Genomic DNA, 27,125 nt, shown 5'->3' on the forward strand with positions numbered 1-27,125 from the left:
ACCAGAAGCCTTGAGATGACTAGCTTTGACTCTCTGGCACGTATCGCACTCAGACAAATATTTAGCAATTTCTCTTTTCATTCTGGTCCACCAAAAATGTTGCCGTAGATCTTGATACATTTTGGTGCTACCAGGATGAATAGAGAACTTGGATAAATGTGCTTCATCAAGGATTTGCTTGCGAAGCTGATGATCTTTAGGTACAACAATACGATTGTTGAACCACAGGATTCCTTGATGATCAGTGCGAAAACACTTATATTTAGCTTCTCCCTGGGATAACTTGGATTTGATAATTTTGACACCCTCATCATTAAGTTGAGACATAATGATTTTATCTTGGAGAGTGGATTCAATAGATAACAGATTCAGACTACCTTGAGAAATGATCTCTAAATTGAGTTTTCTCATCTGATGGCAAAGAGTGTCACTGAAAGTTGCTATGGATAAACAATGACAGTGTGCTTTGCGGCTAAGTGCATCCGCAACCACATTAGCTTTGCCCGGATGATAGTGTACCTCAAGGTCATAATCTTTGATCAACTCTAACCAACGCCTTTGCCTCATATTTAGATCAGCTTGAGTGAAAATATACTTGAGGCTCTTATGGTCAGTGTAAATGTTACACTTAGCCCCCATAAGATGATGTCTCCAGATCTTGAGAGCATGGAGAACTGCTGCCAATTCAAGATCATGTGTTGGATAATTTTGTTCATGAGTCCGAAGTGCTCGGGATGCATAAGCAATAACCCGGTTGTTTTGCATAAGAACACAACCAAGGCCAACTCCGGAAGCATCGCAATAGACATCAAAAGGCTGTGTACTATCTGGCTGAGCTAATACTGGAGCGGTTGTCAGAAGTTTTCTCAAGGTGTGAAATGCTTCCTCACACCTATCATCCCAACGGAACTTAACTTCTTTCTTAAGTAGCTCAGTCATGGGTTTAGCTATCTTGGAGAAGTCTGGAATGAATCGGCGATAATATCCTGCCAATCCAAGGAAACTTCGGATTTGATGGACTGAAGTTGGAGGTTTCCAGTCCATAACTTCTTGAACTTTAATTGGATCAACTGATATGCCTTGACTAGAGATAGTATGTCCCAAAAATTTCACACTATCCAGCCAAAATTCACATTTCGAGAATTTGGCATAAAGGCGATGATCACGTAGTCGTTGAAGAACGACACGTAAATGCTTAGCATGGTCTTCTTTAGTTTTGGAATATATCAGAATGTCATCAATGAAGACCACGACAAATTTGTCTAATTCCGGCATAAATACTGAATTCATGAGATACATGAAGTATGCCGGTGCATTAGTAAGTCCAAATGACATAACCAGATATTCATAAAGTCCATATCTGGTTGAGAAAGGCCGTTTTTGGAATATCAAAAGGCCTAATCTTGATCTGATGATAACCAGAGCGTAAGTCAATCTTGGAGAAGACCTTAGCTCCGGCTAGTTGATCGAACAAGATATCAATGCGGGGAAGAGGATACTTATTTTTAATAGTAACCGCATTGAGTGGACGGTAATCGACACATAGCCTCAGACTATCGTCTTTCTTCTTGACAAAGAGAGCAGAACAACCCCAAGGTGAAGCACTTGGACGTATATACCCCTTATCAAGAAGATCTTGAAGCTGAATTTTCAGTTCTGCTAATTCATTTGGAGGCATGCGATACGGCCTCTTTGAAATAGGAGCAGTGCCCGGTTGAAGTTCAATGATGAACTCGATGTCTCTATCTGGTGGCATTCCAGGCAAGTCGTCTGGAAAGACATCGGGGTACTCACATACTATAGGAATATCCTTGACTTTGATATCTGTGATAGCATAAGTACAAGGATGTAGATATTCTGGCTGAGGCAAATAAAGAGTAATGGCCCCACGATACGGTGAATCAATTTCGATAACTCGGGAAGATATGTCTAACCGGACTTGATGTTCAGTCATCCAGTTTATCCCAAGTATAATATCGATACCCTCCAAACTTAGTAAAACCAAATCAGTTTTGATTTCAATGCTACCTATTGAATTGGCACACTTTTAACCATTTTGTTGGAGGTGATTTTTCCTCCAGGGGTAGAAATCATGTATGACCCCTGGATAGGACAAGAATCAAGTCCTAGTCGGGTACCACAGTTATTACTAATAAAGCTATGTGTTGCTCCAGAATCAAATAAAGTAACAACTGGTTTGTGGTGAATAGAAAATGTACCCGACATGACGGGAGCTCCATCTGGAGGTTCTGTCAAAGTGGTGAAGTTAATCCGTCCTTGCCGGACTTGCATCACCGGCTTCTTGCCCTTATTCTGGTTACCCTGGGTAGAGCCTTGTCCTGGATTAGGTTTCTTGGGCCGCGGACAATCCCGGATGAAATGATCCGCACTTCCGCAATTGAAACAGCGATAGTTGCTGCCTCTCTGTGGTACTTGTTGAACATTTGGCCGTGGGCCAGATGGTTGTACTTGTTGCGGAGGAACGGGAGGTCTATACCTTCCCTGCTGTTGGGGCGGCCTAAAAACCAATCTACCCGTTGGGGCATTGCGCTGTGGTGCTCTGGGCGGCGTATTGGAAACAACCCGATACCTCGATGGTTGAGTGCTCGAGGGTCCAGCAGGGTTCTTCCGCTTTTTTTCGGCATAGTGCGCCACAATACAATCTTCTTGAGTTAAGGCCATGTTAACCAACTCACTGAAAGTATTAGCCCTCACAAGATTCAGGCGTTCCTTGAGTTTGGTGTTAAGGCCCCGACGGAAACGGTCTTGTTTCTTGACATCATCATCTGCATGATATCCGGCATATTGGCACAGATGATTGAAATTCTGTGAGTACTGCAGAACTGTATTGGCACCTTGAGTAAGAGCCAGGAACTCATTAAGTTTTCGCTCCAACAGTCCTGCGGGAATATAATGCGCTCGAAAGGCAACCCGGAAGTCATCCCATGTGATGACATGCCCTGCAGGTTGCATGGCATGGAAATTGTCCCACCAGATTCGAGCAGCACCACGAAGTTGTTGAGCAGCAAAGGAAGCTTTGCTAGAGTCCGCACAAGGTATGGTCAGGAGAGCGAACTTCGATTCAATAATATGGAGCCAGGCATCGGCATCCAATGGTTCTTCGGCCTTACTGAAAAAGGGCGGCTGGGTACTAAGAAAATCTTGGTAACTAGCCACAGGAGGATTGCGATCATCACGGCCTCCTCGGAATTGATGCTGCTGGTTTTGCTGGGCTTGTACCAGCAGGTTGAGCAGCTCCGTTTGCCGAGCCATGACTTCGGCAAGGTTGGGAGGAGGTGGTGGCGGTTGTTGGGAACCGCTGGCCTGATCAGCCCGGAAACCTTCCGGGGTTCCGCGTGTGGCTCCAACCATCTGAAACAAAGGAGATGTCCATCATTAACCATATAGCCTTACTCCCAATTTCAGAAGATATAAACAAAGCACATACTCCATTCAATCATCTCATTTCAGAATCATAAGGATAATGAACAGGATGATAAAACAGGAAACTTATATTACAATATTGGTTCTGTTTGTTCTCCGCATCGTACATCCGAAAGATCTCTACGCAGGCCATCTATGTTACAACAATTGGCATGAGATCTAGCTAAGTTACACACTCCTTAAGTTATTACACTCCCCATAGGTTACATCTAGATAGTCGACGATTTGCTAAACTAAAAATCGTCGAAGTTGCCTACAGAAGATTGACTGCCAGAAGAAGAGTGATAGGGACTAAGAACTGGATCCCCATGCTCAGAGTCAATCTCTGAAACACCCTCAATCTCTTCTGGATCTTCTTCTTCTTCTTCAGGCATTATGGGTATAGCGTGAAGTATCGGTTGTTGCTGCAATTCCTCAATGTGAGCCTGAGCATCATCAGCTGCAAGTATCAGATCATGAATTTGTGCCTGTAGGAACTCAATAACAGTGTCACGCCGAGTGATAATATGATCACTCTCATTGATCTGATCTTCTCGATGAAGGATTGTCTCATCCCTTGCGGCGATGATTTCATCCTTTTAAGTCACCAAGGCTTGTAATTCTTCTATTTGGGTTACTTGATGGTCAGCATTCTGATAGTGGCTTTGAGCCACACCAGTTATCTGACTCACCCCATGACGCAGTAGCATCTGGTAATGATATTGCACATCCATAAACCTGGTAATGATACGGACGGTTTCTTCAGCCAGATCTCCTAGCAGATGACCATGATGGTCTGTCCGAAAATCCCAGTCCAAATTACCCGAGTCTATGGTAGGAAATAACCCAATAGGATATGCAGCAACTTCAATCGGATGCTGATTGCAGAAGAGTTTAATAGCTTCTAAAGCAGCAGTTTCAAGAGTATCCACTAGACGATATCCAACCACTTCCACTTCTATGGGAGGCCATAAGGAGCGGAAAGGGTGTTGAGGAATTATCATCTTAACCCTGCAGCGGGGAACTCCTTCTTCACGATACTCTACCCCATCATACAGAGGAGGTTCTGTATAATGAAACATACTCAAGGATTCCCACAAAAGACGAGGAAACCCTTCCCAATGTAAACCATTGGTGTGAAAGTGCCCTTCCTGATCCCAAAAGGTATTGGAAGGAGCAGCCATCTGCGACAACAATGCAAATGGTAAGATATATTTACCCTGCGGAAAGCTCACAAGGTAAATGGATTAAGAAAGTTAATTCTGATAACAGCAAAGGCTGGAAATCAGAGGGATGCCTAAGATACCCAACTAAAGATTCTACTTACCAAAATTAAGAAATACCAACATGTTGCCTATTTCTTAGGAAGCATCAATTTAAGCATTCAATTTAGTTGATTAATGGATTATGCATGCACGTACTAACCGATCTCACAAACAAAAATTAACTGCCAAGTAATCTTGGTCTTACGTGGTTAGTTACGGTGGCACAATATAAATACATCTCTCACTATTAACTAGTCGATAAACCCTATCCGTCCTAGTTTCGGAATCGTGGTTAGTGTACCTGCAGAAAACCACAATGCATATATATATATATTCAATGAACCTTTCATGCCAGCATGTCATGAAAGCGTCCCCATTCATTACTGCTCACTATAGAAACAGCATCTGTACAATTACCGCCGTACAGACAACGTTAACATACGTTATCGAGATAACGTATTCACGGGGGTACCGCAAAATGCGGGGGTATGAACAGCGATCGCCATACCCTGCGCCGGACCATATACTCCCAATGTAGTCAACCGAAATTGGTACATTGGCAGCATCTCAAGTAGGCCACTGCTTGAGAAACAGCGTTCGGTTCGCATCACCGACAGGAAGGCCAAGCTCCCTCAGTTGGCTGAGGATCCTTACCTTCTTACCTCACGATCGAAGATGTCGTTACAGAAAGTAAGGTTGGGTTGTGCATAAATTTAAGTTTCAACAGAAAAGTAATGCTGGAAGTTAGAGTTATATATATATGTTACAGCCACCTCTAATTTTCCCTTAAATATCACCCTAGGGCTTTACGTACTAAGCACAACCTTAACGAATCCAACGTACCTTTTGCAAAATACTTTGTTGGTCAAATTTTATACCAAAAGTATTTTTAAGGCACTTTATATCTCCAGTATACCTTGTTAGCTCTGATACCAGCTGTGGTAGAACCAACCTGATTTATACCGGCTCAAGTACGCGAGTCCTCACCGAAGGGCTACCTCGTACTTCAAACGGTATAAAACTATTGGTCTGTCGGGTAACGTCCCGATAAACCACCGAACGCAGGATCCAACAAGGTACCTCACACGAAGGTGAGTCCAGAGATACAATGCCAAAATATCTTACACCACAGGCAGTTATATTACAAAAACGTACCAAGCATCATTAGCTCCCACGGATGAGAGATTATTACAAGACAGGTTTTAGTTTTTAGACAAAGCAGCGGAGTTTGAAAAGCGTAGTCATTATACACGTCATCTTTACAGATATTATGCTAGCCCTGGCATAATATCATTCGGTGGAATCTATGTTGGCCGGGGACGGATCCCATTCCACGGACCAACCATCAGGCAAAGGGTAGGGCCACGGTGTAATGAACGATGGCTCATCAGGAGGATTACCTGGATTAAATCAACAAAAGCAAGGCTGAGTATTCTAATACTCAGCAAGACTTACCCGGAATTGGGTATACTTTAGCCCATAGCTAAACTCATGATGGCTTTTAGCTTTGGTTAGGGTTTTCAGCTGAAAAGCAACAAAGAGTAGATCCTTAATTTCAACTTTTAACTTTCAGGTTCTAGTTGATTAACCATTCTAGATAAGCACCTATAACTATTCAAACATGGTAGAATCTTTACTCAAACATCATCTTTGATAATCACATAATTACTCTTGTTACTCTATGTGGTAAAGGGAATAAGCAGTCTCATACATCGTGAGAGGCGGACGATTCTGAATCGAGATTCAAACCTTGCAAGGTAAACCTAACACACATGCTTGGAACACCACAGGGTCATTCCGAAGCAACCGTTTGCCTTTCATTCCGACTCGTGGATCAGATCCACCACAAGCGACTGCAGGTCATACGCACTTCCAAAGTGCAGGACATACGTCTGTAGCGCGACTACAAAACCCGTATTTCTGGTCGCCCAGCAACACGTATGCCTACACGTCGAACAAAGTAACCAAAAGAAGCAAATACATGTGGTGGGAGGTATGTCCACTTCTCGGGCCGATCGGTTACTAGGCTTACCGCTTACCATATTTCACGGCATGTGGCTAGTACTTTCAAACGCTTAACCACCGCTACCACACACCGCGACCTTATCCAATTCAATAGCACAGACGGGGTATCATCTCAACCATGATACCTCGCAAACTCCCGTCCGTCATCCTTATAGTGATAACAGGAATGTAAACATTACAACTCCTATATCGCGCGAGTGACAGGAAATCACCCGACTTCTACCGGCCCTATTAGCATAGCAGCTAGTCGGACTCGAGTTCTAGTGTTCAATACATTGGTTCCTGGACCAATGCAACTAAAGTTTCCAAACAACTCCTAAGAACCTAATGCATAAAGATATATAAATAATATAGGTTGCAGTGTAATAAAGTAGGGGTTATGTCCGGGGCTTGCCTTCGCTGGTGGGGCTGGGGTCAATCAAGTTAATATTCTCCGAACCTTGGTTCGGGACTTCAGAGAATTCTGCGACGAGATTCCCGGAGTCTTCAGAATAACCTCCTTCTTGATCCGGAATCAGCTGATAGTCCCCGTCAGCGAGAGTGGTCGAGTCTACATGATATGCAAGATGAAGTTTAATGGATACATACATTTGTATTTCAATTCACGATAAAGTTGCAATTCAATGTAAAGGATGTTATATTTCGATAAATAACTTAATTACCCTGTACTGGGCAGTCATTTATCGAGCATTATATGTTTTATCTAAACCCATTAAACAACAGGGTTAGCTATACTAATTACATAACTAGTGGCATGGAACAACAGATGGGGTAGTTCTTAAAAACTTTATTCATTGACTATACTAATTTTTCACATGATCTTTGTATTATTATTACATTATGGATTAATTAAATTATGTCTAATATGTTTGACATCTAATTCTTAGTTGGAAATTTAATCACAGGTTAAACTACTAAAGCATAGCACCCTAAAATATTTTCTTGATTTTTGAACCATTAACATATATGAAAAATTAATTATGTAAGATGAACTATATACTATTTCTATTTAAACTTGTACATTAAGGAACTAATATTAGAATACTAGGATAATTATTTTTCTTCAATTCTATATGTTGAAAGAAAATTAACAGAATTGGTTTTACTATTTTATCATTTTTCTATGAATTACTAGGCATTTCCTAAGCCTACCAGCAACTAAATTTGATATTTAAATTAGACCATCAAACATTCAAAACCTGAAGTTGACCCTTTAAGTAAAGTTGTAGATCTTTATCTAAGGATTCCAACAAAATTTAGTTTACATTTTTATGATTTTTCCTTGGAGAGATATAGTATTTCTAAGTTGACAGCATGATTTACATAAGGAGGTCCCTGGTTACTATTCAACTGAGTCTTAGGCTATGCACTTAACCCCCTGGATTTCTTTTCCTTCTAACCCGAGGTCCTTGGCCGTAAACCCGAACAGAGCAAAGCGGGGGCGACCGTGTTCCGGCGACGGTGGTCACCGGCGGCGAGGTTCAAGGGCAGGGAAAAGCTCAGGGTCTTACTGTGGTCTAGTTGCACTACTTGTCGTGGACGGGGATGGCCGGAATGGTGGAGTTCGACTTGAGCCCGAGGTGACGGCGGAGGGGTTACCGTCGACGGCGGAGCTCCGGTGGCGAACGTCGGCAAGTAACCTGCGCACGAGAACCAGTGAGTCGTGGGGAACATGTACGTGCCATCCATTGGATGAAAACATGCTGAATCGAGGGGAATCGACGGAGACCGATGCAGTGGCGGCGAGGAAGAACGCCGGCGAGCGTCAGAAAGGCACTGTGGTGCACAAGAGGGCCAATGGATGGGTCGTACAGCTTTAGGGTGATGATGTGGTGCTGGCCAGGGGGTCGTGGTGGCGTGGGAGTACCCGGAGCGAACTGCCCACGGTGGAGGCCGAAGGCGGCGGCGGCGGCGCTCGTCGGGGACAAAGCTTCAGTAGAAATTGAGGAAGAACAGTGGGTCGTCGAGCACGAGCAAGTCACGGGAAAGCTTGTGTAGATGTTGATTGAGGCGGAGGAGGTCCGGTGTAGGCTGCCCACGGGCGTGCTGTGCGCGGCCGGAGCGGAGGAAGACGGCGGCGAGGAAATGCGGCTCGGTTCCTCGGAATTGGGCTCTGGAAGTAACATAATAGGCTGTGTGTGTTGAAGTGGTGCTGTTGCGCGCGAGAGGGAGGAGGTTATGGCGCTGCAGTGAGCTGTCCACGACGGCAAGGAGGTGGCGGCCGGAGATAGCTCGGGATATCGTGGCGCGCGCGCGTGCGGCCAGGAAGGGAGAGGAAAACGGCCGGAACCGAGGGGAGGTGACGCGTGGATGGTGTAGCAGCTGGAGGTGGAGCTCTGGAGGTCTGCGCCGGCGGTGAACGGCGGTGGCAGGGCGGAGCAGAAGGGGGAAGCGGCGCGGTCAGAGGAAGACGAAGCAGACTGGAGTCAGAAGGACTAGTTTGTGATTTCTAAAAAGTTCAGGGACTCCTCTGTAAACCAAAATTTCCCACTGCTACAAAATCCTAATGAAGAAAATGTCTAAAGCAAAGTTGTAGAGAATTTCAAATACTACAAGAATACTTTAGAGCTTGAGTTCAAAATCTCAAAGGGTACGGTTTTATTTTGAACTTTTGATCACAACTCAAATTATAAACTTTGTTTTATAATTTTTAACAAAATGCTCTAATGTTTGGGGTCTCTTTGTAAGTTTTTCTGCAGTAATCATGACTAGCTCTTTTTACACTTTAGCCCTTAGGTAAAACTAAGTTTTACTTTTATCTTTCAACCATTTTATATGTAAGTCCTTATATTTTTGTATTAATCACATAAAGGTCCTTAATTGCATATAAAGTCTATTCCCCTTAGGTTTATTTAACTTTTGCTCTTTTCTTTTCTATAGCCATCTGAATTTGACATTTAAGAGCATTTTTACACACTTGCACATAAGAATTTATAAAACTCATAATTTACAAATATACCCTTATTGCTTTGTACAACTTGTATACACTATAACATGCTTACATATAATACACCCAACTTAGTATCTAGTTGTCTAACTACCTGGATTTTACAGAGGGAATGAAGAAAGATGCAGAGCCATCGACCGCGGAGTGGACACACAGTAAGTGCTCCCTCAACCATCTGAACAAACTAGTTTCCGAGGGGTTGCTGCAAGAGAAGAACCTTGTCAATTGGCGCCCCTCTTTCCGTGAACCTTTCCCCATGGAGAATGTTGACGAAATCATCACATTCTTCCATTTTGCCGAACGGGGATTGGCCCTCCCCACTTGTTCCTTCTTTCGTGGCCTTCTTTATTATTACGGGCTTGAGCTCCATCACCTCAACCCTAATTCCATTTGCCATATTTCCATTTTCATCCACCTCTGCGAAGCATTTCTCGGAATCGAACCCCACTGGGATCTATTCCGCTTCCTCTTCCGCGTCAAACCCCAGCCTACCACAAAGAAACTTTCTGTAGTAGGGGCCGCTGGCATCCAACTGCGACAGCAGGCCGGCGAGAAATACCTTTCGTACAGGTTCCCCTCAAACCTTCCTGGGTGGAAAAACCAATGGTTCTACATCGAAAACCATGCTCCAAATCTTCCGACGAAGTCAAACAGACCGCCTGTGGTGAGGGGGGAATGGAACCTTGAACCCTCCGATATGGAGATGGTCCAAGTCAGAGAGCTACTGGACGCCATCGAGGCATAGAAGAAGAAAGGGGTGACCGGCGCCTCCGTCATGTTTTCATTTTACAAAAGCCGCATCCAGCCCATCCAGCAGTGCCATTATTTGGGCTTCAAGTACACGGGCCCCGCTGATCCCTCTCGCATGTGCGCAGAGGATTTACCAAATGAAGTCTCGCTCCAGCGAGTTCAACGGGTGCTACTTGACGTGGATGCCGTGCCATACGTGCCCACATTGTTCTCCGCACAAAATCCGCCCACACCGGTAAGTATTCGACTTCTTTGCGCTGAAGATATCTGTTATTGCACCGTTACTGTACTGAAGAACTCTGTGCAGGGACACACGGAGCTGTACTGCAGCTACCCGCCGCGACCGGACATCCCCCGCCCCCATCATCTCCTCCCCTCTGCTGCCGCTGCAGCCAAGAAAGCTCGACTTGCTGCAGCTCAAGGCAGCAGCGAGTCCACCGAGTGCGTGGGCTCGCAGGCGAGAGAAGAAGCCGAAGAAGGACCGCGCCGGGACAACTCCTCCGATTAGAGCGTGGAGTTGACCGGCGCTCTGCCACTGGTGCCCAAGGGCCAACGACTGGTGCTCAAGCGCAAAGCGCAAGAAGTCGAATCCGCCAGGTACTAACTTTGCTGTTTTGGACGAGTTGCTAAGTGTTAATGATACTGAATACTAACAGTGTTCACTTGTAGTCTTCCTGCTCTGCCACCCGGGACCGAGCCCGAAAGGGTGGAAACAGGCCCTTCCGCCACCGCTGCGGTGACTATTGCCGTGGCGGGGACCCCTCCATCGGCTGACCAAGCCTCGCCGCCGGCAACAGGTATTCCTCGACGGGCCTGGCGGGTGAAGAAGGCTGCCAAAAAGAAGTCGACACTATGAGTTTTCCTCCTGCCGCTTGAAGATCTTGCTCTTGCCCACTTGGATAACAATGTCTTTGGTATCATCAGGGCTGCAAGCCCCGTACAACTTCAGATGGACCCAGGCACGGCTACCGCCACCCCAGAGCCATCAACCCGAGCTGATTCCTCCGGTGCGGAGCCTGCCCCGACTGCTGCAGCCTCCGAGCCCTCGGCGCCTGGGGGGCCAGTACCCACGGAGGTGGCCCCTGAGGCAGATGCGGCGCTTCCCGACTTGCCGCCTCCCGAGCCCCGGCAAGAAGGAGCCGGACCTGGTGGCGGAGAACAAGTCGTGACCCCTGATGCCGCTCCTACCGATGGCACAGTTACGCGCTTATCTGCCCGCGACTGGTTACCGAAGGTCTAGGCACAATGTGTTGACTACATTGTATACTTGCAGGTGTACCGCAGCCGCCGCCCGGAGGTATCGCCGGGTCCTCGGGGAATCCCCGTGAGGTGCTGAGGGCCGGGCCGGGGCACCAGAACGTCATCACCACCGACTTGGTGGACGACCTCCTGCTGACGGTAGAAAATCTGAAGACCTTCAAGAGCACCTTCAAGGAGTTATACGACTTCTCCATGGTAGTACTTGGGTAATGTTCCAGATGTGCACATTGGTGAGTTGTTTATGACTCAATCTCCGTCTTTTGCGCAGCATGTAATCACCAAATCCCAGAAGAAGTCGGAGAAACTCCGCGCGGTTGTGAGTGACGCGCGAGAGTTAGCTGCCCTGGACAAGCGCGTCTCCGAGGAAATTACAAAGAATTGCTATCTGCAGCGAGAGCTGGACATACTGAAGCAAGAAAGAACTCGAGAGACCTGGCTGCTCAAGAATGACCTGAAGAACCTCGAGAAGGCCAACTCCAAGCTCCAACAACAGCTCAAGGAGCAACAAGCAGAGTACCAGGAGCAGCTCAACGCAGAGAAGAAGGCGCACCAAGGTAGGCCCTCGCTTCCCTCGAGTACTTTTCCTTAGTAACTCCCCTTAGATGCTGAAGTACCCTTACCGCAGAGCTTAGGAAAATAACGAAACACAAAGAGGAGCTGCTTACTGACGTGAAGAATATACTGTATCGTCGTACAGATGATGTCGAAAGGCTGCAGAAGGTGATTGGCGATACTGAACGTCAGTTCGTCGACTGCCTTCAGCAAGTCAAAGCGCTGGGCGAGAAGGACGAGCAGCTGCGCAAGGAGCTGAAGGACCTCCGGGGGGCCGCCCAGGAGCTGGTGGACATGGTGGATCCCCCAGAAGAAGGTGAAGCGGGCCCGCAGCCCCTGCTGGAGCGACTCCGCGAAGCCCCGAAGAAATTGCTCAAATTCTTATCTGACACTCCAGTCGCATGTGTGAGCAATGCCCTCGCGTATGTGAAGTCCTTCGTGCCGAACGCGCAGCTGGGCATTTTTGCGCAAGGGATGGTGGCGGACTGCACGGATGAGCGATTCGAGGAGTACCTGCAAGAGGCCTAACCTGTAGCAGAACAAATTGTACACAGTGTACTGCAGGATTAGGGTATGAGAAACAAGTAATCATTCTCTTATGTAAATACTTCACTCGATATCTCTACTTGTTTGCGTGCCTTAGCTGAATTGGGATCCAGGCTTACAAGGCTCAAGTAGTAGACGCTTCCCTGGGTGCAACGACCCGAAGGGTGGCTAATACTTGTCTAACAGATTAGCCATGACTCAATCGAGCGGGTCTAAACTTGTTAGGAAAGAACGCGAGCATCGTCGCGGGGTTGCCGTGCATAGGGCAAAAAGGGGACTCCCCCGAGTGCAGCGACTCGGAGTGTAGTCGAAAGTCGCTCCTGCTGTGAGCGTGCTTTGTAAGCTAGGTAAGACCCGGACGGACGGATCAAGCTTGCAAGGAGCAGGTGCGGGTGGTGCCGCGAGCTTGCCATTCTTTTGGCAGAAACAAGACTGTTCTGAGTGCAGCCACTCAGGATGTAGTCGAGATAGCTCTTTATGCGAGCCTTTCCAGCGTGCTGCTGTTAAGCTAGTCGAGCGGATCGACTGCGTTGGAAAAAATGCGACTGCTGTCACGTGCGACCATCCGAGGTTGCGGCAGGAGTCGGTGTGTAGAGGAGTTAGCCGGAGCCGAGGGTTCCGTCAGGAACTGAAGTCGAAGGGGGATGAACGTGGCCGTAGCCCCCGCATTATTCACGACGAGAAGTCGATTTTTGTATAAGTGTTTGCACGTGACCATGGCCGTCGTGCAAGTAGGAAGGAATGTACAACCCGAGTCATGTGGCTCATAGCCTCCAAATTGATTCGGGGAAAAGAGATCTTCTCAGCCCCCGGGGATTCAGCTATCACCGGGCCTCGTCTTAAGGGTAGAACTTGCGCAGGTTCTGAATGTTCCAAGAGTTCGGGACGTCCTGACCCTCAGGATATTGTAGTCGATAAGACCCGGCCCTTGTAACCTGCTTGACGGAGAACGGGCCCTCCCACCTTGAATTGAGCTTGTGTAGGCTAGATTCGTCCTGAATACGACGCAAGACCAAATCACCAACACTGAATGACCGCTCCCTGACGTTGCGATCATGATATCGCCAGATCCCCTGCAGGTACCGAGCTGACTGGACAAGAGCGGTGCAGCAAGCTTCTTCCACGGAATCGAGCTCTAACTGCCGCGCCTCGTCCGCCTCGCCTTCATTGTACATTTTGACCCTTGGAGACTTCCACATGATATCGGCTGGTAGAATAGCTTCAGATCCATATACAAGGAAGAATGGTGTTTGTCCTGTGGCTTTGGACAGCTGAGTCCGAAGTCCCCAGACGACATGTGGCAGCTCATGCACCCATTTGCCTCCCTTCTTGCTATTTGCATCATAAAGTCTCTTCTTGAGGCCGTCGATAATCAAGCCGTTCGCCCTTTTGACTTGTCCGTTGGCCCTTGGGTGTGCAACCGAGACATATTTAACTTCGATGCAAGCATTCTCGCAGAACTCCCAGAACTGGTTCGCCGTGAAGTTTGATCCCAAGTCCATGATGATGGTGTTGGAGAAGCTGAAACGATGCAAAATATCTGAAATGAAGTCGACGACCCGATCTAGCGTGAGCTTGGCTATCGGCTTGTACTCGATCCACTTAGTAAACTTGTCGATAGCCACTAGAACATGGGTGAAACCGCCTGGCGCCATCATGAAGGGCCCGATCATGTCAAGACTCCAACAGGCAAAAGGCCAGGATGGCGGTATAGTGATGAGGCTGTGAGCTGGAACATGCGTCTGTTTGCCGAAGAATTGACAATTTTGGCACCTGCGCATGAGATCCTTCGCGTTGGTCACTGCGGTGGGCCACCAGAAACCGGCTCTGTATGCTTTCCCCACCAGAGTTCTTGACGCCGCATGGTTGCCGCAGACGCCATCATGGATCTCCCGCAGTATGTCGTAACCGTCTTCCTTTGTGACGCACTTCATGAGAACCCCTGACCGAGCGCCTCGCCGATAGAGCTTGCCGTCAACCAGGATGAAACCCTTGCTTCTACGTAAGATGCGAGCTGCTTCTGCGCTCCTGGCATGGACTCCCGCTGGTAATCGTTGATCTCGAATGAAGTCGATAAAAGCCCCTCGCCAGTCCTCTTCCAGCACCATAACCTCTCGATCGGGTTGTTGGGGACCCGCGTCGATGGTTACCTGCGGAGAAGACTTGATGGATGGCTGCTGGAGCTCCTGAACGAAGACTCCCAGTGGGACCTGGGCACGCGTGGACCCTAGTTTGGACAGGGTGTCCGCGCCAACATTGTGCTCCCGCAATACATGATGAACCTCCAGGCCAGAGAATTTGCTTTCCAATTTGTGTACTTCCTGTACATAGGCATCCATTGTCTCCTTGTTGCAGTCCCATTCCTTGTTGACCTGTTGAACGACAAGAAGAGAATCGCCATATACAAGTAGTCGCTTGATCCCTAGTGATATCGCCAAACGAAGCCCGTGAAGCAAAGCTTCATACTCGGCTTCATTATTGGATACCACCCACAGGATCTGAAGGACGTATTTTAGCTGCTCACCTCGTGGAGAAATAAGCAGAACCCCAGCGCCACCACCGTCGAGCTTGAGAGACCCATCGAAATACATGGTCCAGTGCTCTGGCTTGTCCACTGGGGTTGGGACTTGATTATCCCTCCATTTAGCCATGAAGTCGACTAGAGCCTGTGATTTGATTGCAGTGCGTGGCTTGAAGTCGATTGACAGAGCCCCCAGTTCCACTGCCCACTTGGATATGCGACCCGTGGCATCTTGATTATGAAGAATATCCGCCAGCGGGATGTCCGTGATCACAGTGATCTTGTACTCGTCAAAGTAATGGCGTAGCTTTCTTGATGTGATTAAGATTGCATACACGAGCTTTTGAACAGCTGGATACCGTACCTTGGATTCGGAGAGGACTTCGCTGACGAAGTAGACAGGCCTCTGCACTCCAAACGCATGGCCTTCTTCGCCTCGCTCGACTACAATAGCACTGCTGACAACATGAGTTGTTGCCGCGATGTAAAGTAGTAGATCCTCCTCGGGCAATGATGCCAAGAGGATCGGAGGTGACTGAAGATGATGTTTCAGATCCTGCAATGCCCGCTCGGCCTCCTCCGTCCATTGGAACTTATCTTGGCGTTTTAGAAGCTTGAAAAAAGGTAGTCCTCTCTCCCCGAGTCGGGAGATGAACCTGTTCAGAGCCGCCATACAACCCGTTAACTTTTGCACATCCTTGATTGTGGCCGGAGCCTCCATATCAGTGATGGCCGTGATCTTTACAGGGTTGGCTTCAATGCCCTGATTGCTGACGATGAACCCGAGCAACTTTCCTGAAGGTACTCCAAAGACGCACTTGGTGGGATTGAGTTTCCACCGAAATCTGCGCAGACTGCTAAATGTTTCTTCCAAATCTGCGATCAAGTTATCAGAATCTCTGGTCTTGATGACCACGTCATCCACATAGGCCTCAACATTCCGGTGCAGCTGATCCGCGAAACACATCTGGATCGCACGCTGGTATGTTGCTCCTGCATTTTCAACCCGAAGGACATTGTTTTGTAGGCGTAAGTCCCGTACGGGGTGATGAAAGCAGTCTTGATTTGGTCCTCCTCCTTGAGCGTGATCTGATGATATCCTGAGTAACAATCAAGAAAACAAAGAAGGACACAACCAGCCGTCGAATCGACAACTTGGTCAATGCGCGGCAGTCCAAAATGATCTTTTGGGCAATGCTTGTTGAGATCAGTGTAGTCGACACACATTCTCCATTCATTGTTCTTTTTCTTTACAAGAACGGGATTTGCTACCCACTCTGGATGGATTACTTCTTTAATGAATCCAGCCGCGAGGAGTTTAGCGATCTCCCGTTTAATGGCCTCACGCTTGTCATGGGCAAACCGCCGCAGGCGTTGCTTCTTAGGCGTAGCCTCCGGGTGTACATTCAAAGCATGCTCGATCAACTCCCTGGGTCCCCCTGGCATATCTGCTGGTTTCCATGCGAATATGTCTCGGTTAGCCCGAAGGAAGTTGACGAGCGCGAGTTCCTATTTGTCACCCAAGCCCGCACCGATGACGGCGGTCTTAGATGAATCTCCCTCCTGAAGCTGGATCGTCTTGAGGGCCACATCATCAGTCGACTGGATGCTCGACTTGTTGGCCTTCTTAGAAGGAATTTCCAGCCCGGTCTGGGAGAGCTGCTGCGCGGCCACGAGTACTTCTCCCGAAGCATCTGGCACGCGAGTAGTCGAAGCGTATTGGATCGCCTCCTGATTGCAGTCGTATGACTTCTTCAAGTCGCTGCGGAGGGTGAGCACTCCACCGAGTCCTGGCATCTTAAGAAGCAGATAGACATAATGCGGCACTGCCATGAACTTGGCAAGTGCCGGACGACCCAGTATTGCATGGTAAGAAGAGTCAAAAGTAGCCACTTCGAATTTGATGAACTCAGTATGATAATTCTCCCGCGTGCTGAAGGTGACTGGGAGGACCACCGTACCAAGCGGGTGCGCCGCATTACCTGGGACGATGCCGTAAAAGGGGGACTTGCTGGGAACCATCATATCCTTGAAATCCAGGCCCATTTTCTTCAAAGTGCTAACGAAGATGAGATTGAGCCCGCTCCCGCCATCGATGAGGATCTTGGTAAGCTTGACCTCCACCACCACAGGATCCAGGACCAAGGGGAACTTGCCGGGCTCGGAAAAGCTCGTCCACTGGTCATCACGAGAGAACGAGATGGGGACCTCCGACCAACGGAGTGGTCGTGGTACCGCCGGCTCGATGGACAAAATCTCCCGGAGGAGCAGCTTCTGATCCCGCCTGGAACAAAAATCCTCGTCTCCCCCGAAGATGATGTTGACAACCTTTGACGCGTCCTGAAACTTCGGGTTGCGCCCGTGATCCTCTTGATCATCATCCTCGGGTTCTTTGTCAGCAGGCTTTTTGTTCTTCTTTCCGCCTCCGGAGTTGCTGAACGTCCTCCGAAGGTGCTAGCAGTCGATGGCGGTGTGGTTGGCGCCCGGGTGCCACGGGCACTTCTTCTGCAGAAGCTTCTCGAACTCCTCCTGCGTTGTCGACTTCTTGCCCCGCGAAGGACGATCGATAGCTGTGATGACCTCATCTGGCTTTCGTTTCCGGGGTGGCCCCGAAAAGTCCCGCTGGCCCTTGTCGCTGCGGCTGTCGTTTGGGCGCCGCAGATTGCTGTCTTGACGCCGCGGGAACCGCTCCCGCATCTTCTCCTCCTGCTCGGACCAATCGTGCATCATATCACGAAGGCCCGCAACAGTTTTCGGCCTGTTCCGCCCGAAATCCCTGTATATGCCCGGGTCGGTGATGCCGTTGTAGAAGCAGTCGATGATGTCCTCCTCCGAGATGTTCGCGATGGTGGCGCGAATGTCGAAGAAGCGACGCGTGTCGGACCGCAGAAGCTCATTACGTTCTTGCTTGCACTGGCCAGATCGTGTCGAGTACCTGCACGGGTAATCGCTCCCTGGAAATTGTCGATGAAGACCTTCTTAAGTCGTTCCTAGAAGTCGATGGAGTTGCTGTCGAGGCTCTCCAGCCAAGTGAGCGGTGCAGGGTCCAAACCCATCGGGAAGTAGACGACTTTGGTGACGTTTGAACCCCCTGCGACCTCAATGGCCGTGGAGTAGCAACGGAGCCACTGCTGATGTCACACCCGATTTATAAGAACATAAATCGAGCAATCATATATGCGCCAGGATCAAGTCACGCATATATACAACAGATTATCAAGATATCACAACACATGTCACGAATAAAAGCGTATAAATTATAAAATGAATATCTTTATTATAACTGAATCAAGAATCAGTTCAAGGAATGCGGAAGCGTAAAATGAATACATGAAGAGCTGGGCGCCACAGGGACGTCGACTGGGTGACAAACGCTAGAAGTCGTCGATGCCGCTGACGTAGTCCTCCACGTTGCCGGGCACTGAGCAGCAGTCGAAGATATCCGAAATAGAACATAAGAGTAGAGAGGCAAGTGTAAGTACAAACTAGTACTCAACAAGTATAACACGAGCATGAGGCTCTAAGATTAGCTGACTCAACTGCATTAGCTTTTAGTCTTGGCAAATTTTATTAAAGCTAATTACTACAAGTGGATGAATTACCATAACCCAAATTGCATAAGATTTAATCAATATTAATTAAGAACTACTGAGAACCATCCAAACCAAAACCACCCCGGGGAATCTCCCTAATCAAAGGTTGATAACCCCACTAATCAGACGGAGGATCTGGGCCGCTCATGACTGTGAGCACAGCTGATATATCAGTTTTACACTCTCGAGAGGTTGCACAACTTTACCCACAATTTGTGAGCTATGCTAGGTGTTCATCACACTTTCTTAGGTGAGATGGCTAGCAAGCACACTACGAGACTGTTACAAAGGATCACGTTGGTAAGGTGTAACCGCTAAGGATTCTGGATCAGCGACGATGGGGCCCACCGCCAGGGGTACAAGACACACAGCACAGACCAAGCCGGAGGAGCAGGGACCATTGAAGCTTACCACCCCTCTTGCCCACGCAGGTAAGTTACTCCCGAACCAAAATGACCTAATTAGTAAGTCAAGACCGTCCCATTCCAGTCTTGTGGTTGCGCGGTTGTCGCAGGTTGTCGCTCTATGAATCGGTCCTTAGGGAGAGTGGCCAACCAAGCACTAAGCACCGTGCTGGCCCCCTAAACCATGTTTCTAACAAAAACATCTTTTAAGGACGCACAAACCACTCAAGCACACAGCACAGAGGGCCGGCTCCAGACCATTAATCAAATTAATTAAAAAGGACCAAGATTTGTTATAGCGCAGCAACCTAGCACAACTAACCAAAATGCAACCCAAAGGATATATGCAAAGATATAAAGGTGGCTAGGAAGTCCTTATAGGTATACAGTATTAAAATGCAGTATGAAATTGTATTTAAAAGTGATAGGAGGTTCATGTTATACTTGCCTTCCTCGTACTCTCCCGGCTGCTGCTCGAACGGCTCGGAAGATGGCTGCTCCTGGTACTCGTCCAAAGGCTCCGCGTCTACTCACGATCATCAAACATAGTCCATACATACACACATGCACAAATAATGGCAAACTATAAGAAACAGTACAACATTACATAGAAACAGCACACAAAACTATTCTATGCGTTACAACGATCGCGAGGATATAAAGGACACCTAAAACGGAGCTAAAACGCGAAAACTACGCTTAAAACAAGATCCAGGGGCCTATTTGCAAGAAAAACTGGACTACAGGGGGTTCTGGATGAAAAACCAGGGACCTAAACGCAATTAAAAGGTAGATCTAGGGGTTAGCACGAGAAAACCCAAGATATGGACTGCGGGTTCAAAATCCAGGAAGCTCAGGGGGTCAAACGTGAAGGAAAGGACCTGCCTGTAAATACTTTTGAGCTAGGGTTGGACGGCGGGTTGATTTCCCAAAAACCCGAGGGTTCTTCAGCAAAAAGACAAGGCTGAAAGGGTACGTTTTAATCTGGATCGCCGGATCTAGCATCTACGGCTCAGATTAGATTCTAACAGCGAAGGGGTACGCGCGTCTAACTGTCATAGGATCTAGATCTAACGGATCGGCCGCTAACTTAACTGGATTCAAATCCAAACCGTTCAACTCAGATCTGACGGCTCCGCCTCACACTTAACTCGAACCGGTACGCGCGAACTCAGACGCTCGGATCTCAATCGCACGGTCCGGATCAACGAGTTTCCAATCTAATCCTAGACGCCAGTAGCGGATCGAACGGCCCGGGACAAAGGGGACGCGAGGTGGCGGCGCTGGGTCACCGGAGCTCGGCTCCGCGGCGGCGCCTCACCGGCGTAGACCGTTCCCGGCCGTCTGAGCTCCTTCTGAGATGAGGTCAAGTCCTGGAGGACGCTGGCAGCATGGGTAGTCCATCTGGGCAGTTGTGGTGGAGGATTTGGGCACGACTAGGGCGGAACGGCGGTGAGAGCGGCTCGGGGCGACGGCGTAACGACGGCGCGCGCGTTCTGGGCGCTACGGGCGGCTAAGGGCTACTGCATCCGGTGCAAAAGGACCAGGGTGATGGAGCGAAGCTCACCGAGGGGATGTGGGGGTCGACGGTGCAACGGAGGAAGGACGGCGACGACGACCGGCGGCGGAGGGGTCGGGTTCCCACGGAGGAGGACGATGCCGGGGTGGCCGGGCCCTCTGGATGGTGGGAATCGCTCCGGGAGGTTCCTGCGAAGGGAATGGGGAGGTCAGCACGGCTCGGGGAACACCGTGGGCCGGCAATTGCTTGGAGGCGACTCACCGGCGGCAATGGTTCGAGTTCAAATCCGGCGAGCTCTAGGGCACGGGGAAGACTGGGACGAGCAGTGGCAGCTGGGCGAGACACGAGAGAGCGGACGTGGGCAAGAAAAAGGGGTGAAGGGGCCTTGGCGTGCGGGTCGCTGGCAACGGATCCCGTGCCTTCCGCGGTTCGTTGCGACTCGGCCTCACCCAGGTGTGGGTGAGCTTCTAGAAGGGGAAAGAAGGCTCGGGGGTTGGCCAGTGGGGCCACGCGAGCGCGAGAGAGGGAAGCCCGGGGTGCTGCGAGGCGGCCCTCGGTCAGCGGCAGGACGACCGGACCGGCGAGAGGGGAAAACAGAGGAGGCGCGAGGAAGGGGGAAGAAACGCCTGACCGGTGGGACCGGCCTGGCAGAGGCCGTGAGTGGCTGCTCGCGTGAGGGAAGAAGGGCCGGCTCGGGCTGGGCCGCGGGAGAAAAGAGAGAGAGAGAGAGAGAGAGACGCTGGGCTGGGGAAAAAGGAGGGGTCGGGGCGCGGCCCATGCGGGGAGGAGGAGGGGCTTCGGGTGGCCCATGCGGGGAAGAGGAAGGGAGAGAGGAGAGTGGGCCGGGCTGAGAGAGTTGGGCTGGTTTCTTTCCCTCTCCTTTTCCTTTTTCTTTTCTACACTCAAAACCATTCAAACAAATCTATTTGAATTCAAATAAGTTTGAATTCAAATCCTATAAATTCAACACAAGAAAAATAATGCTCCAGCATGAATGCACAAATATGTTGACCCTACAATTAATTTTATTTCCTTGTGTTATAAATTGCTTTAGATGCGAGATAATTTAGAGAAAACCCTAAAAAATTTATTTAAGCCCAAATAAATTTCTTAAAAAATTAGGGAAATTGCATTAGGGTGTTACAAACCTACCCCTCTTACAGGAATCTCGTCCCAAGATTCGAATAGGCTAGCTAGCAAAGAGATCGGGATATGTCTTTCTCAGCTCATCTTCTCGCTCCCAAGTAGCCTCATCCTCCGTGTGGTGACTCCACTGAACACGGCACATCTTGATCTTCTTGTTTCTAGTAACTCTCTCCGATGTCTCCAGAATCTTTACCGGATGCTCGATGTAAGTCAGATCCTCCTGCACATCTAACCCTTCTATCGGTGCTTGCTCTTCTGGCACCCTCAAGCACTTCTTCAGCTGAGACACGTGAAACACATCGTGCACTCCAGAGAGACTCGGAGGCAACTCCAAACGATATGCCACCTCACCTTTCCGTTCCAACACCTTGAACGGACCGATGTATCGAGGGGCTAGCTTCCCTCGTACATTAAACCTGCGAATTCCCCTCATCGGTGAGACCTTCAGGTATACATGATCACCCACTGCAAAGGTCAGATCCCGACGACGAACATCCGCATAGCTCTTCTGACGAGTCTGAGCGACCCTCAGATTCTCTCGCACCTGCTGTACCAGCTGTTCGGCCTCCTCAACAATATCCGGACCAAACACCTGCCTCTCACCAATCTGATCCCAATACAGCGGAGTCCTGCACTTCCGACCATATAGGGCCTCGAAAGGAGATTTCTTCAGACTGGCCTGATAGCTGTTGTTATACGAAAACTCTGCATACGGCAGGCATTTATCCCAGCTGGTACCATACTGAATAGCACAGGCTCGAAGCATATCCTCCAACACTTGGTTGGTTCTCTCTGTCTGCCCATCTGTCTGAGGATGATAAGCAGTACTGAAGCGCAGCTTCGTATCCAACGAATCATGCAACTGCTCCCAGAACCGCGAAGTGAACTGAGATCCTCGATCAGATATAATCTTCTTTGGAACACCATGCAGATAGACAATCCTGGAGATGTACAACTCTGCGAGTCTAGCACCGGAGTAAGTAGTGTTCACCGGAATGAAGTGAGCAACCTTCGTCAACTGGTCTACTACTACCCATATGGAATTGTACCCTTTCTGAGTACGAGGCAAGCCAACAATGAAGTCCATAGTGATTTCCTCCCATTTCCACTCTGGAATCTTCAACGGCTGCAATAACCCTGCTGGCCTCTGATGCTCGGCCTTGACACGCTGACAAGTGTCACAGATAGCCACGTACTCCGCAACGGAACGCTTCATTCCATACCACCAGAATCGTTCCTTGAGATCGTAATACATCTTCGTGCTGCCTGGATGAATGGAATATGCCGTATCATGAGGCTCACTCAAGATCAGCTTCCTAAGATCCGCAACATCCGGCACACATATCCGACCCTTGTACCACAAGGTACCCTGATCATCCTCTCTGAAATGAGGAGCTTTACCAATCTTAAGCAATTCACGAATCTCCTGCAGCTTCTGATCTTCCTTCTGATGCTGCCTGATCTCTGTCTCTAGAGTGGGTTCTACCTCGAATGACGTACCCGAGGTGTGATGCAAGAAACCCAGGCTCAACTGCTCAAACTCCTCGCATAACTCCTGAGGCATCTGAAAAGCCATGGCCATGTTAACATAGCTCTTCCTGCTCAGAGCATCTGCTACAACATTGGCCTTGCCCGGATGATAGTGAATCTCCAAGTCATAATCCTTGACCAATTCTACCATCTTCTCTGCCGCATATTCAGCTCGCTCTGAGTGAAAATGTACTTGAGGCTCTTGTGATCGGTGTAAATATCACACCTCTGCCCAAACAAGTAATGCCTCCATATCTTCAGAGCATGCACAACTGCGGCTAACTCCAGATCATGAGTGGGATAGTTCAGCTCGTGCTGGCGCAACTGTCGCGAAGCATAAGCTATCACTCTGCCTTCCTGCATCAGAACGCAACCAAGACCATCCCTCGAAGCATCACAATACACTGTGAACCTCTTGCTCTGGTCTGGCAGAGTAAGGACTGGCGCCGTAGTCAACCTCTTCTTCAGCTCCTCGAATGCCTTCTGACGCTCATCAGTCCAAGAGAAACCCACGTCCTTCTCCAGTAAGGAAGTCAAAGGCTTCGCAATCTTGGAGAAATTCTCAATGAACCTCCGATAATAACCTGCTAAGCCCAAGAAAGAGCGGACTTCCTTCACTATCTGCGGTACAACCCAGTCAAGCACATCCTTCACCTTTCCGGGGTCCACAACAATACCTCCCTTGGAGATAACATGACCGAGGAATGGAACCTCGTCAATCCAGAACTCGCACTTGCTGAGCTTGGCGTACAGCTTGTGCTCTCTGAGCCTCTGCAACACGAGCCTCAGATGCTTCTCATGCTCTGCTTCTGACTTGGAATATATCAGGATATCGTCAATGAATATCACCACAAAGGTGTCCAGATAATCCATGAAAACCTTGTTCATCAGATGCATGAAGAAAGCCGGAGCATTGGTCAAGCCGAAGGACATGACCGTATACTCGTATAGCCCATACTTGCAAGTGAATGCCGTCTTCTGAATATCCTCAGGACGAATCTTCAGCTGATGATAACCCGAACGCAGATCAATCTTCGAGAACACACAAGCACCCTGGAGCTGATCAAAAAGATCCTCAATACGAGGCAATGGATGCTTGTTCTTGATGGTGACTGCATTCAGATCCCGATAATCGACGCACATTCTCTTCGCACCATCCTTCTTCTCTACGAGCAGGACAGGAAAAGCCCAAGGAGAGAAACTGCAACGGATATAACCCTTAGCTAGCAACTCGTCGACAGTCTTCTTAACCTCCTCATGCTCGACGAGAGCCATACGATAGGGCCTCTTAGCAATAGGAGCTGTGCCAGGCAAGAGATCAATAGAAAACTCAATGTCGCGATCAGGCGGCATACCTGGCAAATCATCCGGAAAGACATCCAGGAATTCAGACACCACGCGAATACCATCCGTGGGTCTAGCCTCCATCTGATGAAAAAATCCAGAAGGCTCTGTGGCACCAACAGTGACCTCCTGACCATCCGGTGCTGACAGAAGAACAGTCCTCTGAGCACAATCTATCCGGACTCCCCACTTAGCAAGAGTCTCCATCCCGAGGATCACATCAATGCCCTTGGAGTCTAGCACCATCAGATTCGCACTGAAATCTACCCCCCTTATGGCCACACTGACTCTGGGATAGAAGATATGAGACCTCAACTGCCCTCCCGGTGAAGATACTAACATGCACCTCTTTAACGTGCTAGTAAGAATGCCATGATGCTCAACAAAAGACCGGGTGATGAAAGAATGTGTAGCACCAGTATCAAAAAGCACGGTAGCAGGATGGGTATTAACCATGAACGTACCAATGACCACGTTAGGAGCCTCGGCTGCTGACTCGGCTGTCACGTGGTTCACCCTACCCTGAGCTGGGGCCTTGGGCTGAGCTGCACGCCCTTGCTGTCCTGCCTGCGCCTTCCGAGGACAGACATTGGCGTAGTGCCCCGGCTCGCTGCAGTGGAAGCACACTCGCGGAAATGCAGCGGCCTGCTGCCCAGGAGGAGGAGTGGGCGCTCCCTGCCTCTGAGCTGGTGGAGCCGGAGGCGCCGGAAGCCTCCGACTCGGTCCCGCCTGCTGCTGCTGCTGAGGACGAGGCGGAAACTGCTGCCGCTGCTGGTACTGCTGGGGCAGCCTCTGCTGCTGCTGTGGTGGATGCTGATAGCGGGGACGAGTGTTGCTGCCCGAAGAGGATGGAGCCATCTTCCTCTTCTTATCCTCAATCTCCCGGCGCTTGCGCTCGGTGTTGAGGGCAGCATCAACCAACTGGTTGAAGTTGTCGAAGCGGTGGTTCAGCAGCGCATAATGGATGTGATCATCCAGTCCCTCCTTGAAGTACTCCTGCTTGTCGCTATCACGAGCGACGTCAGCAGGGGCATAGCGGGCCAGCTGAAGAAAACGGTCACGGTACTCCGTCACCGTCATCGATCCCTGAAATAACGAACACAGATAACAAGGATAGAAATCGCTCAATGTGTCAGGTTTACGAAAGAAATCAAGGATAGATCAAGCTCGAAAGAATTTGTAGAGAATTCCATTCAAATTTACCTGCCTAAGAGCACGGAACTCCTTCTGCTTCATCTTCATAATGCCCTCAGGAATGTGATGGTTCCTGAAACGCTCACGGAACTGGTCCCACGTGAGAGCATCACGATCCCGAGCTGGGTAGGACTCCCACCAGTCAAGAGCGGAGCCTCGCAGCTGCCCTGCTGCGTACAGGACTCGCTCTCGATCGTCGCACTGCGCAACAACCAACTGGCGTTCCACCGAACGAAGCCAGTCGTCCGCCTGGAGTGGGTCCGTGGCGTGAGAGAAGGTCGGAGGATGACCTCTCAGGAAATCCGCACGCCGATCACGAGGCTGAGGTGGCGGGGGAGGCGGCGGCTGGGCATGGATCTGCTGCAGGGCCTGAACGGTGTTGTTCAGGGTTGCCATCATCTGCATCTGGAGCTGGAAGAACTGCTCCGGGGTCAGTGGTGGAGGCATCGGCAGCGGCTGACCAGCACTCTGGTTGTTCTGCTCCTGCTGGTCAGAACCGGAACCGGTGCGCCTGGTGTTCACCATCTGATGGCAACAAACGAAAATTTTTTTTTTATGAGAAGGAAACATTGTGCAGCTGCGGAAATGAAACTTCGATAGGATATAACAGAGAGAAAGGAATATAGGTTTTACCCCCGACGATCTAACTCAAATTTTATTATTTAGTTCAAGTTGGGTTAGGGTCGATTTGCATGAACAAGTTTAACTACTAGACTATGCAATCAACCAAAAATCCAAATCAAACATTTGCACAATAACAAACATTCAATATTCACAACTTAGTCGAGTTTTCCACACTACTCGACTAACACTCTCGTTCTAGCGTATATATATATATTATTTTTATTTTTATTTTTTTTTACCGGGACAACCTAAGCTTATAAGTTACAGGATTAGGCGACTCAGGCCAACGTCTACGGAAAGCTCAAACTATATCTCAGAAAGGATAGGAGAGATAGCAAACCAAGAGCTTAAGACTCAAGGAATAGAAGCAAAAGTGAATGTTTGAGTTTTGCGGAAGCAGAGCAAGCGAAAAGAAATCCCTAAACTCGACCCATTTCTATCTAGGCTTCGTCCTACAGTCGACACGGCTCTGATACCAATCT

At 49.0% G+C, this 27,125-nt stretch overlaps 1 pseudogene; it reads right to left on the reverse strand.

The window, feature by feature from the left end:
* Positions 1-27,125, reverse strand: part of LOC112892605 — a 64,212-nt pseudogene that overhangs the window by 11,486 nt on the left and 25,601 nt on the right.

This window comes from Panicum hallii, chromosome 5 (genome assembly GCF_002211085.1).
Source record: "Panicum hallii strain FIL2 chromosome 5, PHallii_v3.1, whole genome shotgun sequence".
Classification (NCBI taxonomy): domain Eukaryota; kingdom Viridiplantae; phylum Streptophyta; class Magnoliopsida; order Poales; family Poaceae; genus Panicum; species Panicum hallii.